The sequence below is a fragment of the Dermacentor silvarum genome, chromosome 3 (genome assembly GCF_013339745.2).
Source record: "Dermacentor silvarum isolate Dsil-2018 chromosome 3, BIME_Dsil_1.4, whole genome shotgun sequence".
In the NCBI taxonomy this organism is placed as follows: domain Eukaryota; kingdom Metazoa; phylum Arthropoda; class Arachnida; order Ixodida; family Ixodidae; genus Dermacentor; species Dermacentor silvarum.
The window spans coordinates 54,353,055-54,369,024 of record NC_051156.1 but is presented as its reverse complement, the minus strand read 5'-3'; the positions used below and the strand labels follow the sequence as shown (position 1 = coordinate 54,369,024).

The 15,970-nt window shown below is 50.3% G+C and overlaps 5 non-coding genes across 5 annotated transcripts; all 5 read left to right on the top strand.

Moving 5' to 3' along the window:
- Nucleotides 1–1,664: 1,664 nt before the first annotated feature.
- On the top strand, nt 1,665–1,736 carry Trnad-guc (transfer RNA aspartic acid (anticodon GUC)). Its single transcript has one exon. It is a non-coding gene; the product is annotated as a tRNA-Asp (tRNA).
- A 5,718-nt stretch (nt 1,737–7,454) lies between these two features.
- Nucleotides 7,455–7,526, top strand: Trnad-guc (transfer RNA aspartic acid (anticodon GUC)). The gene has a single exon. It is a non-coding gene; the product is annotated as a tRNA-Asp (tRNA).
- Nucleotides 7,527–7,684: 158 nt separating this feature from the next.
- Trnad-guc (transfer RNA aspartic acid (anticodon GUC)) lies at nt 7,685–7,756 on the top strand. Its single transcript has one exon. It is a non-coding gene; the product is annotated as a tRNA-Asp (tRNA).
- Nucleotides 7,757–8,144: 388 nt separating this feature from the next.
- On the top strand, nt 8,145–8,216 carry Trnad-guc (transfer RNA aspartic acid (anticodon GUC)). The gene has a single exon. It is a non-coding gene; the product is annotated as a tRNA-Asp (tRNA).
- Nucleotides 8,217–8,374: 158 nt separating this feature from the next.
- Nucleotides 8,375–8,446, top strand: Trnad-guc (transfer RNA aspartic acid (anticodon GUC)). The gene has a single exon. It is a non-coding gene; the product is annotated as a tRNA-Asp (tRNA).
- Nucleotides 8,447–15,970: the final 7,524 nt, after the last annotated feature.

The following is a 15,970-nucleotide window of genomic DNA, read 5'->3' as shown; positions in this document are numbered from 1 at the left end:
TCCCCCCTCCCCCTTTTATCTATAGAGCTCTACTTGTAACCCTGTTTTCCGTTCTCCTCGTTAGTATAGTGGTCAGTATCCCCGCCTGTCACGCGGTAGACCGGGGTTTGATTCTCCGACGGGGAGCGTTTTTTTTTCTTCCTGTTTTGCGTCTATAGGCTTACACGTGCTAGTGCGAGGACGATGGCAAGGCGCACGCACCCGCAGTCAGATAAGGTTAACAGTGCTAGGCATGTTTCCCCCTTTTATCTATAGAGCTCTACTTGTAACCCTGCTATCCGTTCTCCTCGTTAGTATAGAGGTCAGTATCCCCGCCTGTCACGCGGTAGACCGGGGTTTGATTCTCCGACGGGGAGCGTTTTTTTTTCTTCCTGTTTTGCGTCTATAGGCTTACACGTGCTAGTGCGAGGACGATGGCAAGGCGCACGCACCCGCAGTCAGATAAGGTTAACAGTGCTAGGCATGTTTCCCCCTTTTATCTATAGAGCTCTACTTGTAACCCTGTTTTCCGTTCTCCTCGTTAGTATAGTGGTCAGTATCCCCGCCTGTCACGCGGTAGACCGGGGTTTGATTCTCCGACGGGGAGCGTTTTTTTTTCTTCCTGTTTTGCGTCTATAGGCTTACACGTGCTAGTGCGAGAACGATGGCAAGGCGCACGCACCCGCAGTCAGATAAGGTTAACAGTGCTAGGCATGTTTCCCCCTTTTATCTATAGAGCTCTACTTGTAACCCTGTTTTCCGTTCTCCTCGTTAGTATAGTGGTCAGTATCCCCGCCTGTCACGCGGTAGACCGGGGTTTGATTCTCCGACGGGGAGCGTTTTTTTTTCTTCCTGTTTTTCGTCTATAGGCTTACACGTGCTAGTGCGAGAACGATGGCATGGCGCACGCACCCGCAGTCAGATAAGGTTAACAGTGCTAGGCATGTTTCCCCCTTTTATCTATAGAGCTCTACTTGTAACCCTGTTTTCCGTTCTCCTCGTTAGTATAGTGGTCAGTATCCCCGCCTGTCACGCGGTAGACCGGGGTTTGATTCTCCGACGGGGAGCGTTTTTTTTTCTTCCTGTTTTGCGTCTGTAGGCTTACACGTGCTAGTGCGAGGACGATGGCAAGGCGCACGCACCCGCAGTCAGATAAGGTTAACAGTGCTAGGCATGTTTCCCCCTTTTATCTATAGAGCTCTACTTGTAACCCTGCTATCCGTTCTCCTCGTTAGTATAGAGGTCAGTATCCCCGCCTGTCACGCGGTAGACCGGGGTTTGATTCTCCGACGGGGAGCGTTTTTTTTTTCTTCCTGTTTTGCGTCTATAGGCTTACACGTGCTAGTGCGAGGACGATGGAAGGCGCACGCACCCGCAGTCAGATAAGGTTAACAGTGCTAGGCATGTTTCCCCCCTTTTATCTATAGAGCTCTACTTGTAACCCTGTTTTCCGTTCTCCTCGTTAGTATAGTGGTCAGTATCCCCGCCTGTCACGCGGTAGACCGGGGTTTGATTCTCCGACGGGGAGCGTTTTTTTTCTTCCTGTTTTGCGTCTATAGGCTTACACGTGCTAGTGCGAGAACGATGGCAAGGCGCACGTACCCGCAGTCAGATAAGGTTAACAGTGCTAGGCATGTTTCCCCCTTTTATCTATAGAGCTCTACTTGTAACCCTGCTATCCGTTCTCCTCGTTAGTATAGAGGTCAGTATCCCCGCCTGTCACGCGGGAGACCGGGGTTCGATTCCCCGACGGGGAGCGTTTTTTTTTTCTTCCTGTTTTTCGTCTATAGGCTTACACGTGCTAGTGCGAGGACGATGGCATCGCGCACGCACCAGCAGTCAGATAAGGTTAACAGTGCTAGGCATGTTTCCCCCTTTAATCTATAGAGCTCTACTTGTAACCCTGTTTTCCGTTCTCCTTGTTAGTATAGTGGTCAGATTCTGCTTCCGGCCACCGAGCGTGACGGACGTAAGATGACGGGCTCCGTAGGAGCGGCTTCGGCGGCCCAGAGCGGCCGCGGTAACAGGAATTTTGCTGCTGACGGGTATCAAGTTGTTTTGCCGAGTTTGCCAACAGGGCGTTTTGTTGTGAACACCGTTTTTTACATTGTGATATCAGGGCCCGCCCATACCGGGTGGAAGATTTCCGCGATGCGCTCGCCCCGTTATCGCTCCTGCCGGAAGTGGTGGCTCTCGGGGCCTACCGTATGAGCCATGTTTGGGCCGTGACCTTCAAGGACGACGAAGCCGTGAAGAAAATAGTCAGCGTCGGTGAGCTGCAGGTCAAGAAGGGCCGATGCCTCGTCATTGACCCCGCCAACCAGGATGTGCGCTTGAAAGTGCATTGGCTGCTGCACACCGTTCCCGACGAGGACGTGCGTCTTGCCTTCGCGCCGTTTGGAAAGGTCACGGACGTCGCCCGCGACCGGATGCGTGTTCATGGCGTGGCTGATAAGAGCTCCACTACAAGACTGGTTACGCTGAAGTTTAAACCGGGCGTAATGCTTGATGACCTGCCACATCAGGTGAGCGTCGCCGGAGAGCTGGCTCTCGTGGTTGTGCCGGGCAGGGCCCCTCTCTGCCTGCGCTGCCGCGGAACGGGCCATATTCGTCGCGACTGCCGCATTCCGCGGTGTGGTGCGTGCCGACGCTTCGGTCACGAAGAGAGTCAGTGTGAGCGGACGTACGCTAGCGTGACCGGACCCGTGAGCAACGACGACCACTCCGCCCTGCTCATGGACGAGGCAGACATGGAAGACACATCGTCCACGGCTAAGGAAGCGGCTGGCGAGGTGGCAGAGTCGGAGGTACGACTTCAAGAACAAAGGCAACACGTCGACGAGGCCGCCGCTTCTGAACAGCAAGAGAAAGCAGAGGGCACTGCAGCCATGCCGAACCGCGAGGAAGAGAGCCCACCTGATCCGGGAGCAGCCACCACCGCCCCTGAACAGGAAGACATGGACACCCATACCGGGCTCGCTAACTTGCAGGCGGGGAAACGCCCGCGCGACCAGACCAATAGCCTGGCTACGACGCAGGACAGCAGCGGCGGAGACGAGCCACCGCCCAAAACGCCAGGTATGAGGAGACCAACCTTGAAGCTGCGGCCGAACATTACGGCCGATTCACGGCAGGCGAGTAAACCGCCTCCGTAGTTCTGTACTGTGTTTGGCTTGAGGCGGGTTGGGGGGTTGGTGAGTGCAATGGCCGTCACCCTGAGCGCTATTCTCTTGGATATGTGTCAGGAGCGAGGGCCCAAGTTGCATGTGAGTGTTGCTTTCGGGAAGTCGGGTTGTGTTCCCTTTTGTGGCATTCGACGCGGTTATCGGCGCGTCATTATCAACACTCGTCCCTGCGTAACTGTGATGGGCACTATTCTACCGTGTAGTCATGGCAGCTAATATTGAAGGAGCGCTACGTGTAGCCACGTTAAATGTACGAGGGCTCGGTGCAAGAAGGCGGCAATGTCAGCTAAGTCGCCTACTCTTAGATAATGACTTGCATCTTGTGGGAATCCAAGAAACGAAAATAGAGAGCCAAGAACTAACCGACAGAATGGTGTCCAATTTTCGTGCGCACTTTGACGTGTGTGTTTCTCACGCTGTTGGTGGATCAGGTGGTTGCGCTGTATTCATTCGAAGAAACTTTGGCATTTGTGTGCAGTCAGTGTTTTCGTGTGAAAGTGGGCGCCTTTTAGTGGCTGATTTTTGTTTTTGCGATAAGGATTTCCGTGTCATTTGTGTCTACGCACCGAATATTCAAACAGACCGGCGATCCTTCTTTGAGCGTCTTGAAGAGTACGTAAACTGTGACAAGGTGGTAATACTGCTGGGCGATTTTAACTGCGTATGCACTGCTGATGACCGCGCAAAATTTTCACACGTACGCGATAGAAGTGCTGAATTGCTAAATGCAGTGGTGCACGATTACGACTTGGAAGATATCGCTAGTGTCTTTGCCAGCGGTACTCACCCGCAGTTTACTCACTTCCAGCGTGATAGCCACGCTCGGCTAGATAGATTATATGTGTCAGCCGAATTGGTGCCCTTGTGTAGTGAATATGATGTGCAACCCATTGCATATAGCGATCACTGCTTGGTAACTGCCACCTTTGGGAAAAGACAGATCAAACACACCTTTAACTGGGACCTCTGGAAGTTGAACGCGCAGTTGCTGGATGACGATGCCTTCGTTGATGCTGTTGCGAAGGAACTGGAAAGCCTGATTTCAGTCGAATTAGCAAGCTTCGCCATTAAATGGGAAGAATTTAAACAGAAAGTAAAAACAATGGCTATTGAAAGAAGCAGTGTCCTTCGGCATAACCTGAAACAGGCAGAAACGAACCTTCGCCAGCAACTGCAATTTTTCATCAGCATGGAAAGTGTCCAGCCTGGTGTGTATGTTAACGAAATAAAGGAAGTGAAAGCCGAACTCGAAAGGATAGACTCTGAGAAATACAAAGCCGCTGTTGTGCGATCAAGGTATGAGAAGCTGTGGGCGGGAGAAGCGCCAACAAAACGAGCTCTCTCAGACGAGAAAAGGTACGCATGTCGGAAGGAAATCCGCCAGCTAGCTAAAGGCAATGACATCACGTCCGACAAAAACGACTTCAAACAAGGGATCGTCAATCACTTCAAAGCCTTCTTAGGTCAGCCACGCGAACCTAAAGATGGCTACCAGACGGAATTCCTTTCACTGATGCCAAAGCTCGATGAAGAAGTTAAGGCACGGCTAGAACATCCCATTACCCTGAGTGAGATAGAGTGCGCAATAGACGAGTTGGCGCCCGGTAAAGCGCCTGGGCCTGACGGCTTAGGGGCCACTTTCTATAAAACGTTTAAGTCAGCGCTGGCTCATGTCCTCCATCTAGTTATCAGCGAAGCGTATGACCGAAAAAGACTGCCCTTGTCTTTCACAACCTCGCATATCGTGCTAATCCCGAAGAGTGATGACGAAAAGAAACGTTTGTTGCCAGGCTCATATCGCCCGATAACTCTAGCCAACGTTGACTATAAAATATTCACGAAAGTTTTAGCGAAACGACTCCAAAGTGTCATCAATACATTGGTAGGGCCTCACCAGACTTGTGGCATTAAAGGCCGCAGTATTACAACAAATGTACACGTGGTTCGAAGTGTGCTAGAGTGTTGCGACGCGATTGGCGATTACGTCGCGATGATGCAGATAGATTTGGCGAAAGCCTTCGACCTCGTCTCGCACAAATCTCTATTATGCATACTCGAACATACGAACGTTGGCAGTGTCATAACGGAAGGCGTAACGATGGCGTACAAAGACTGCTCAACGCGAATCATTGTTAATGGGGAGCTCACCGATAGCTTTCGTGTGCTCTCGTCGGTGCGTCAAGGATGCCCGCTTTCGCCCCTTCTTTTTGCCGCTTATCTCGAGCCACTCTGTTTGGCCATTAAGAACAACGACCGCATAGCAGGCTATCGACTACAGGCAGCACACGTTAAAATATTGGCGTATGCAGACGACATCGCGATTCTCTGCACAAATAAAGCCAGTATTAAAGAGGCAACTACTGTAGTCGAAAAATTTTGCGATTCAGCTGGAGCCCAGATAAATTGGGATAAAAGTTATGGCTTCTGGCATGGGAGTTGGGAAGACACGCCCGAGACCTTTTCTCGATTGAATTGGTCAAAGTTACCTACACAGTACCTGGGGGTGCCTCTCGGAAATTACCGTGAGGCCGAACCGTACTGGCTCGACCAAGCTTCGAGAGCAAAGGAAAAGGCTGACGGTTGGAGAGGAAAGCAATTGTCAATGTTTTCTAGAGCCACTGTTTGCAACCTCTTTTTAGTTTCCAAGATATGGTATGTTATGAATGTGTTGTGTGCTGCGCGGGTAAGCGTACAAAAATTTCACCGCATTTTCGCTACTTTCATTTGGGCCTCTACCTGGGAGAGGACGAGTCGAACAAACTTGTTTCTCCCGGTCAAGAAAGGTGGGCTGGGTCTGGTTCACTTGTTTTTGCGACAAATTGTGTCACGCTTTGTGTTTCTGCGGGATCAAAATGATCTCTTTCTTCGAACAATAGTACAAGTACGGCTGGGCAGACTTCTTCCAGGATTCGTTGTTTCGTCGGCTCAGAACATGCCGGGAACTCTGAAAGGATACCTGCGTGAAGTGGTGATGTCATATAGGATGTTAAATGTGCGTTTCTCACAGCAGTATCTGTCCACCGTCAGAAAGAAAAAATTGTACAGAGATCTTGCGGACACGATGCTCCCCGTACCTTTGTACCGCTCGCCACACCGTGGAGGCCCCGGACAGGACGTGCTAAAAAGAGTTAAGAAAATGCCAGTACGGCCATCGACTAAGTCCTTCTTCTTCCAATTACATTCAAACACACTTCCCGTTAAGACCTGGCTTCATAGCAAGGGTATTTTCATCCCCTGGAACACCAACTGCTTTTATGTAAAAAACCAGAAACAATAGAACATGTTTTCCTAGATTGCTGGGACCCGATCTTTCACTGGGACGTTCTGCAGAGAACGCTGAAGAAGCAGTTACCCCTGGACCCGTATGGGATACGCTTTTTGCCAATAGATACCTCAGAGCAAGTACCGTACGACCTCATTATGGTCCTGGGCCTCCACGCTATGTGGAAAACTCGCATGCAATTTGAACATGCAGACTTGGTTGTAATACCGGTGCGAGAACACTTCATTGAGAGTGTTGTTTACGTGAGAGACGCTTACAAATCACTGCCTGATCCACCACAATGGATGTCTGTACTGGATGAACTGGTGTCACTGAAAAGATTTTAGTGCTGTGCTAGCCAAAGTGTGGCTGGCACGTTTTATCCTTTGTAACCTATGAGTTTGTACGTCTAAGACGGCAATAAAGAAAAAAAAAGTTAGTATAGTGGTCAGTATCCCCGCCTGTCACGTGGGAGACCGGGGTTCGATTCCCCGACGGGGAGCGTTTTTTTTTTCCTGTTTTTCGTCTATAGGCTTATACGTTCTAGCGCGAGGACGATGGCATCGCGCACGCACCAGCAGTCAGATAAGGTTAACAGTGCTAGGCATGTTTCCCCCTTTTATCTATAGAGCTCTACTTGTAACTCTGTTTTCCGTTCTCCTCGTTAGTATAGTGGATCAGCGTATTTGATGAACTGTCAAAAATCAAGAAATTTTAATGCCTTATGTCAACCAAAGTAGGCTGACAATTTTTAACCACCCATTTGTATTTGGTTGCTGAAATAAAAAGTCTAAAAAAAGAAAAAGTATAGTGGTCAGTATCCCCGCCTGTCACGCGGGAGACCGGGGTTCGATTCCCCGACGGGGAGCGTTTTTTTTTTTTTTCCTGTTTTTCGTCTATAGGCTTATACGTGCTAGCGCGAGGACGATGGCATCGCGCACGCACCCGCAGTCAGATAAGGTTAACAGTGCTAGGCATGTTTCCCCCTTTTATCTATAGAGCTCTACTTGTAACCCTGTTTTCCGTTCTCCTCGTTAGTATAGTGGTCAGTATCCCCGCCTGTCACGCGGGAGACCGGGGTTCGATTCCCCGACGGGGAGCGTTTTTTTTTCTTCCTGTTTTTCGTCTATAGGCTTACACGTGCTAGTGCGAGGACGATGGCATCGCGCACGCACCAGCAGTCAGATAAGGTTAACAGTGCTAGGCATGTTTCCCCCTTTTATCTATAGAGCTCTACTTGTAACCGTGTTTTCCGTTCTCCTCGTTAGTATAGTGGTCAGTATCCCCGCCTGTCACGCGGGATACCGGGGTTCGATTCCCCGACGGGGAGCGTTTTTTTTTTCCTGTTTTTCGTCTATAGGCTTATACGTGCTAGTGCGAGGACGATGGCATCGCGCACGCACCAGCAGTCAGATAAGGTTAACAGTGCTAGGGATTTTCCCCCCTTTTATCTGTAGAGCTCTACTTGTAACCCTGCTATCCGTTCTCCTCGTTAGTATAGAGGTCAGTATCCCCGCCTGTCACGCGGGAGACCTGTGTTCGATTCCCCGACGAGGAGCGTTTTTTTTTTTGTTCCTGTTTTTCGTCTATAGGCTTATACGTGCTAGTGCGAGGACGATGGCATCGCGCACGCACCAGCAGTCAGATAAGGTTAACAGTGCTAGGCATGTTTCCCCCTTTTATCTATAGAGCTCTACTTGTAACCGTGTTTTCCGTTCTCCTCGTTAGTATAGTGGTCAGTATCCCCGCCTGTCACGCGGGAGACCGGGGTTCGATTCCCCAACGGGGAGCGTTTTTTTTTCTTCCTGTTTTTCGTCTATAGGCTTATACGTGCTAGTGCGAGGACGATGGCATCGCGCACGCACCAGCAGTCAGATAAGGTTAACAGTACTAGGCATGTTTCCCCCTTTTATCTATAGAGCTCTACTTGTAACCGTGTTTTCCGTTCTCCTCGTTAGTATAGTGGTCAGTATCCCCGCCTGTCACGCGGGAGACCGGGGTTCGATTCCCCGACGGGGAGCGTTTTTTTTTTCTTCCTGTTTTTCGTCTATAGGCTTATACGTGCTAGTGCGAGGACGATGGCATCGCGCACGCACCAGCAGTCAGATAAGGTTAACAGTGCTAGGGATTTTCCCCCCTTTTATCTATAGAGCTCTACTTGTAACCCTGCTATCCGTTCTCCTCGTTAGTATAGAGGTCAGTATCCCCGCCTGTCACGCGGGAGACCTGTGTTCGATTCCCCGACGAGGAGCGTTTTTTTTTTTGTTCCTGTTTTTCGTCTATAGGCTTATACGTGCTAGTGTGAGGACGATGGCATCGCGCACGCACCCGCAGTCAGATAAGGTTAACAGTGCTAGGGATGTTTACCCCTTTTATCTATAGAGCTCTACTTGTAACCCTGCTATCCGTTCTCCTCGTTAGTATAGAGGTCAGTATCCCCGCCTGTCACGCGGGAGACCTGTGTTCGATTCCCCGACGGGGAGCGTTTTTTTTTTTCTTCCTGTTTTTCGTCTATAGGCTTATACGTGCTAGCGCGAGAACGATGGCATCGCGCACGCACCCGCAGTCAGATAAGGTTAACAGTGCTAGGGATGTTTCCCCCTTTTAGCTATAGAACTCTACTTGTAACCGTGTTTTCCGTTCTCCTCGTTAGTATAGTGGTCAGTATCCGATGCGTTTCTGCTTCCGGCAGCCGAGCTGAGCGGACGCAGGATGGCAGGCCCTTCAGGGGTGGCTATAGCGGCACGTTTCGGCCGCGGTAACAGGTCTTTTGACGTTGAAAACGATTACGAAGTTGTACTGCCAAACCTGCCGACAGGACGAGTTGTTTTGAATACTGTTTTTTTACATGCGGACGTCCGTTCCCGGCCATATCGAGTGGAAGACTTTCGCGACACACTGGCCCGCCTGACGCTGCTCCCCGAGGTTGTTGCCTTGGGGGCGTATCGTATGAGCCATGTGTGGGCAGTGACGTTCAAGAATATGGATGCAGTGAAAAGGATCCTGGCCCTCGGAGACATCAAGGTCAAAAACTGCCGCTGCCTCGTCATCGACCCGGCAAACCAAGATGTGCGGATGAAGGTACATTGGCTGCTTCACAATGTACTTGACGAAGATTTGCGACGTGCGTTTGCAGCGTACGGGCAAGTGACTGAAATCAGCAGAGAGCGTTGGCGGGTACACGGCGTGACCGACAAAGGCTCGACGACCCGTCTGGTGACCCTCAGGTTGAAGGTGGGCCTTAAAATTGATGACCTGCCTCATCAAGTGAACGTAAGCGGCGAGCAAGCCCTTGTTGTAGTGCCGGGAAGAGCGCCCATTTGTCTACGCTGCCGAGGAAAGGGGCACATTCGTCGTGACTGCCGTGTGCCACGTTGCGGGGGCTGCCGGAGGTTCGGTCATGAGGAGCACGACTGCACGCTCTCCTATGCCAGCGTCACCGGGCCCGTGGGTGGTGATGACTCGTCCGAGCTGCTCATGGACGAGCGTGACGCTGAAGACGCAGCAAGTTCGGGCGACGGAGCGGTAGCGACGACAGACCTGGCCAAAGTAAGTGGGCCGAACGTGACAACGGGGCAACAGCCCGCTGACCAGCCGTTGGAGCCACAACCAGAGATTGCAACAGCCTCAGAGAGGCCAGAATCGTCTGAACCTCCCAGCAAGGAGCCGGACGCTACCGCCGGACAGGACAATATGGACCAGAACGAGAGCGCAGCCGGCGGCCTGGCCGGCAAGCGCCCTTGGGATGAAGGTAGAGACGAGACAAGTACTTCCGATAGCGGCGGTGGTGGGGAACCACCGACGAAGGCAGTAGGGAATAGGCGTCCATCTTTCAAACCGCGGCCGACCATTCCGGCCGGCCCGCGGGCAGAGGCCAAGCCGCCTCTGCAGTCTACACCACCTGGGTAGGTGAGACTGTTCCCGGAAGGACTTATAGCGTAAGAGGCAAATGTCAGTGTTGCATGTGAGCCGCGATGAAAAACGCGAGAATGGCTGAGACACCCACATTCACCTATTTAAGTCGTGCGATCTTCGTGTTTTCTGGTGAGCATTTGCGTGAGGTAGAAACCGTATGGTAGCTCTGCTCATAACGACAACATGCCCTATAAATTAGAAACAGCCTTACGCGTAGGAACGCTTAACATTCGAGGGCTGGGGTCTAGGAGGCGGCAGTATCAGTTGCGCCGCTTGTTTCTCGAGAATGAAGTTGATATTGCCGCCGTGCAGGAAACGAAAGTTGAGTCCCAAGAGCAGACAGACCGCATGGTTTCGCCTTTCCGCGACCGCTACAATGTATGTGTCAGCCATTCTCATGGTACATCCGGTGGTTGCTTACTTCTTTTGAAGAATTCAATTGGTATTGCCGTAGAGTGTTTATATAATGATACTTTAGGACGATTAATTGTGTGCGACTTTTCTTTTTCTGGCGCGAGTTGGCGGGTTGTTTGTGTTTATGCACCAAATAGAGAGCAAGAGCGCAAAACGTTTTTCGAAAACCTTGAAGTGCACCTTTCGTGTGATAGGACAATTATTTTTCTTGGAGATTTCAACTGTGTTTGCACTCCCGAAGATAGGGCAAGCAAAGTGCCGGTGCGCGATTGTAGTGCCTTGTTTTTGAATACAATAGTTCACGAGCGAGAGTTGGATGACGTAGGATGTGTGCTGTCTCAGAGTACTCAGTACACACATTACCAGCATAACAGTCAGGCGAGGCTTGACAGAGCCTACGTGTCAACAGCATTACTTCCCTTGTGCCGAGACTATAGTGTTTTGCATGTTTCTTTCAGCGACCATAGCCTAGTTATGTTTACCATCAATAAAAAAGAAAAGCAGAGATTCAATTGGGACCTATGGAAGTTGAACGACAAGCTACTTGATGACGACACGTTTGTAGAGAAAGTTAACATTGAATTAGGCAAATTACTCAAGTGTAGCACGGGAAGTATAATTTATACATGGGAGTGTTTTAAAGAAAAGGTAAAAATTGACGCGATCGAAAGGGCATCTTGTATAAGACATAGCCAAAGGAAAGAAGAAAAGCAGTTGCAGTGTCAGTTAGATTTTTTACTCTGTCAAGAATGCGTGCCACCGGGCATGCGCAGTAAACAAATTAAAGACGTTAAACGAAAGTTGGAGACTATAGACGTAGAGAGATATAAGGGAGCTGTGGTGCGCGCACGCGCCGAGAGGCTTTGGTGTGGCGAGATGCCCACGAAACGTGCACTGGCAGACGAAAAGAGCTATGCAACTAAAAACGAAATCAAGGCGATAGAATATCAGAACGTCGTCACAAGCGATAAATCGATGATTGAACATGCGTTTGTGGATCATTATCGCGAATTGTTAGGAAGCATGAAAGAGGGCAGTGGCACATTCAGGGATGAATTCTTAACACTTATACCGCAACTCGGTGACGATCTAAAAGCAAATTTAGAGGCACCTCTCACAGTCAAAGAAATTGAAACATCGATCGAAAAAATGACACCTGGAAAAACACCTGGTCCAGATGGCCTAAGCGCAGCATTCTATAAGAAACATAAAACCGCTGTGGCAGAAGCCTTATGCGCTGTTTTACATGAGGCTTACGAAAAGAAAGAGTTACCAGCATCCTTCAGAAGGTCGCACATTGTGTTGATTCCGAAAACTGACGATCCCACAAAACAACTGTTTGTTGCATCATATCGACCGATAACCTTAGCGAATGTTGATTACAAACTTTTCATGGGTGTGTTGGCCAGGCGACTTCAAACTGTTATTAAATAGTAGGACCCCATCAAACCTGCGGCATCAAAGGAAGATCTATAACGACGAATATTCACATTGCAAGGAATATTTTGGAATGCTGCGAGGATTTTGAGAGTAGGGTAGCGATGCTACAGATAGATCTCGAGAAGGCATTTGACCGCGTGACTTACGAGATACTTCTGTGCATTCTCGACTACGTAAAAGTGGGATCTGTGGTTTTGGAGGGGGTACGAATGGCGTACACAGGATGCACTACGAGGATTGTAGTCAATAAGCAACTCAGCGAAAGCATTCCGGTCTTATCAAGTGTCAAACAAGGATGTCCCGCGTCAGCATTACTCTTCGCTATCTATTTAGAACCACTTTGTCAAAAAATGCTTCAGAATGAACGAGTTCGTGGTTTCCGCTTGATGGCCGCGGAAGTCAAAGTGCTTGGTTACGCAGATGATATCGCGGTCTTTTGTAATGATCAAGAAAGTGTCACAGTGGCGATAAGTGATGTCAAGGCATTCTGCGAGTGTACGGGTAGTAGAATTAATTGGAATAAATGTCTAGGTATCTGGCATGGAAACTGGCGAAGAACGCCCTCATTGTACGAAAACGTCACTTGGACGATAACACCTGACAGGTACTTAGGCGTACCGCTCCAACACTACCGGGACACAACTGAATATTGGAACGATGAAACGGAGCACCTACGCGTTAAGACGCAAAAATGGGGAGGTCGAGATTTTTCCATGTTTACGCGCGCAACGGTGTGCAACACATTTCTTGTTTCGCGAGTGTGGTATGTTCTTCAAGTGTTATCTATGACACGTAATGCTGTTCAAAAGCTACACAGAGTGATGGCAGTATTTGTGTGGGCTTCTACATGGGAAAGAACGAGCCGCACAAATTTGTTCCGCTCTGTGCGCAGTGGGGGACTTGGCCTGGTCCATCTGTTCTTGCGGCAGATCGTGGCTAGGTTTATTTTTTTACGCGATCAAGGCGATTGCTTCTTGAGAACAGTGTTACATGTGCGGTTGTCAAATTATTTGCCAGAATTTATTGTTTCAACGGTCCATGTCGAACAAAGACGACCAAGGGGTTATATGCGCGAGATCGTTGGGGCTTTCGAAATCCTAAAAGTACGCTTTTCAATGGAATATCTCTCTGGAGTTACACGAAAGAAATTATACAGGGATCTTATAGAAGCCATGTTGCCATTGCCTGTTTACCGATCACTGTACCCAAGAGGTCCCGGAGACGATGTTTTAGGCAGAGTCAAAAAGATGCCTGTGCGACCATCAGTCAAAACTTTCTTTTTCAAGCTACACAGTGGCACACTCCCTACCAAACCTTGGCTGCGAGAAAAAGGCATATTTGTTGCCTGGTCTGTAGACTGCATCATCTGCAAAAAGCCGGAGACAGTTGAACACATATTTCTGGATTGTAGTGATGCAGTCTTTCTCTGGGACATCCTTCAGAGGACCTTGAAGAAAGACTTGCCCGTAACACCGTACGGCATCCGTTTTCTGCCTGTCAAAAACGTAGGGGGTGTGCCCTACGATATGTTCATGGCACTCGTGCTCCACAGCGTGTGGAGGACGCGGATGGCCGTGCGCAACGAGGACCTGAATCCTCGATCGGCACGAGAGAATTTCATCGAAAGTGTAGAATACTTGAGAGAAGTGTACAAAGTTCAAAATGAGAAGCCGGAGTGGTACCCCCTTTTGGGGGAACTGTCTTTGATGAAGCGACTGCGTTTTTAACCCCTCACGTGCTGAAAGTTATGTGACAGCACTTTTATATGTGACAATGCACTGTACATGATTGTTTTATATGCCAAGTAGGCAATAAAGAAGAAAAAAAATCGGCCATAAAAAAAAATAGTGGTCAGTATCCCCGCCTGTCACGCGGGAGACCGGGGTTCGATTCCCCGACGGGGAGCGTTTTTTTTTTTTCCTGTTTTTCGTCTATAGGCTTATACGTGCTAGTGCGAGGACGATGGCATCGCGCACGCACCAGCAGTCAGATAAGGTTAACAGTGCTAGGGATTTTCCCCCCTTTTATCTATAGAGCTCTACTTGTAAACCTGCTATCCGTTCTCCTCGTTAGTATAGAGGTCAGTATGCCCGCCTGTCACGCGGGAGACCTGTGTTCGATTCCCCGACGAGGAGCGTTTTTTTTTTGTTCCTGTTTTTCGTCTATAGGCTTATACGTGCTAGTGCGAGGACGATGGCATCGCGCACGCACCAGCAGTGAGATAAGGTTAACAGTGCTAGGCATGTTTCCCCCTTTTATCTATAGAGCTCTACTTGTAACTCTGTTTTCCGTTCTCCTCGTTAGTATAGTGGATCAGCGTATTTGATGAACTGTCAAAAATCAAGAAATTTTAATGCCTTATGTCAACCAAAGTAGGCTGACAATTTTTAACCACCCATTTCTATTTGGTTGCTGAAATAAAAAGTCTAAAAAAAGAAAAAGTATAGTCATTCTGCTTCCGGCCACCGAGCGTGACGGATCGTCGAATCATGGCCTCTTCAGGGGTAGCGACAGCGGTCACTTTTGGCCGCGGAAACAGGCGCAACGATGAAGATATCGAATATCCGTTTATTCTGCCTCAACTGCCCCAAGGACGATTGGCGATTAATACCGTGTTTTTGCACGGTGATGTACGTGCGAGACCTTACAAGGTCGAAGATTTCAGGGACGCCCTGCTGCCGACAGGTTTGCTGCCTGAGGTGCTATGCATAGGGGCGTACCAGATTAACCACGTCTGGGCGGTGACCTTCAAGGATGCGACCGCCACAAAACGACTGTTGGCCCTCAAGGAACTACAAGTAAAGGGACGACGGTGCGTCATCGTTGACCCGCAGGACCAGCAGGTGAAGCTTCGGCTTCACTGGCTGCTGTACGGCGTCGCCGACGAGGACGTCCGCACGGCGTTCGCAGATTTCGGCAAGGTCGAGGAAGTGAGCCGGGAAAGGTGGCGTGTCCAAGGCATGGGAGAAAAGACGTCAACCACAAGGACCGTGCTGCTGAAGCTGAAAAGTGGCGTCAAGGTGGAGGACCTCCCTCACCAGGTCCGCGTCGGCGGTGAGTTGGCCCTGGTGGTTGTTCCCGGTCGCCCCATGCAGTGCTTGCGCTGCCAAGGCACGGGACACGTCCGCCGGGAGTGCAAAGTCCCCCGCTGTTCACGATGCAGACGATTCGGCCACGTCGACGCTGACTGTGTGAAATCCTACGCCGCCGTGACAGGCCCAGCTGCGAATGACGTTGCGGCAGAGCACGTCATGGACGTTGTGGAGGCGGAGGACGCTGCCAAATGAGCTGGAGACCTGGTGCCGTCACCGACAAGCAATGGTACACCGAACGAGGGTGCAGACGGCAAGTTGGCCGAGGCTGCGGAGAAGCCGAGTTTGCCGGAACAGCTCCCGACTGCAGAGGTCCAGGCGACCGGAGGCGTTGGTGAAGACGCGGCCGATGACGACGAAACAGCAATGCAGCAGGACAAGGCCGTCGTCGACGGCGACCGGACAACGACCCTTGGTGCCCCAGTCAAGCGCTCCCACGAGGAGACCAAGGACAGGGACGAGAGTGCAACCAACAGCAGTGAGGGACCGCCGACCAAGACGCCGCTGGGAAGGCGGATGGGCTTCAAGCCAAAACCGAACGTTCCTCCTGAGAGAACACCTGGTGACAAAGCACCGGTCACTAACGCCGCCGGGAAGACGGAGGGTCCCGGAGGCGACTAGCCGAGGGCTAGTCGTAAACGGTAAGCACCATGCTCCGGGCCTACATTTTCTCTAGTTCAATA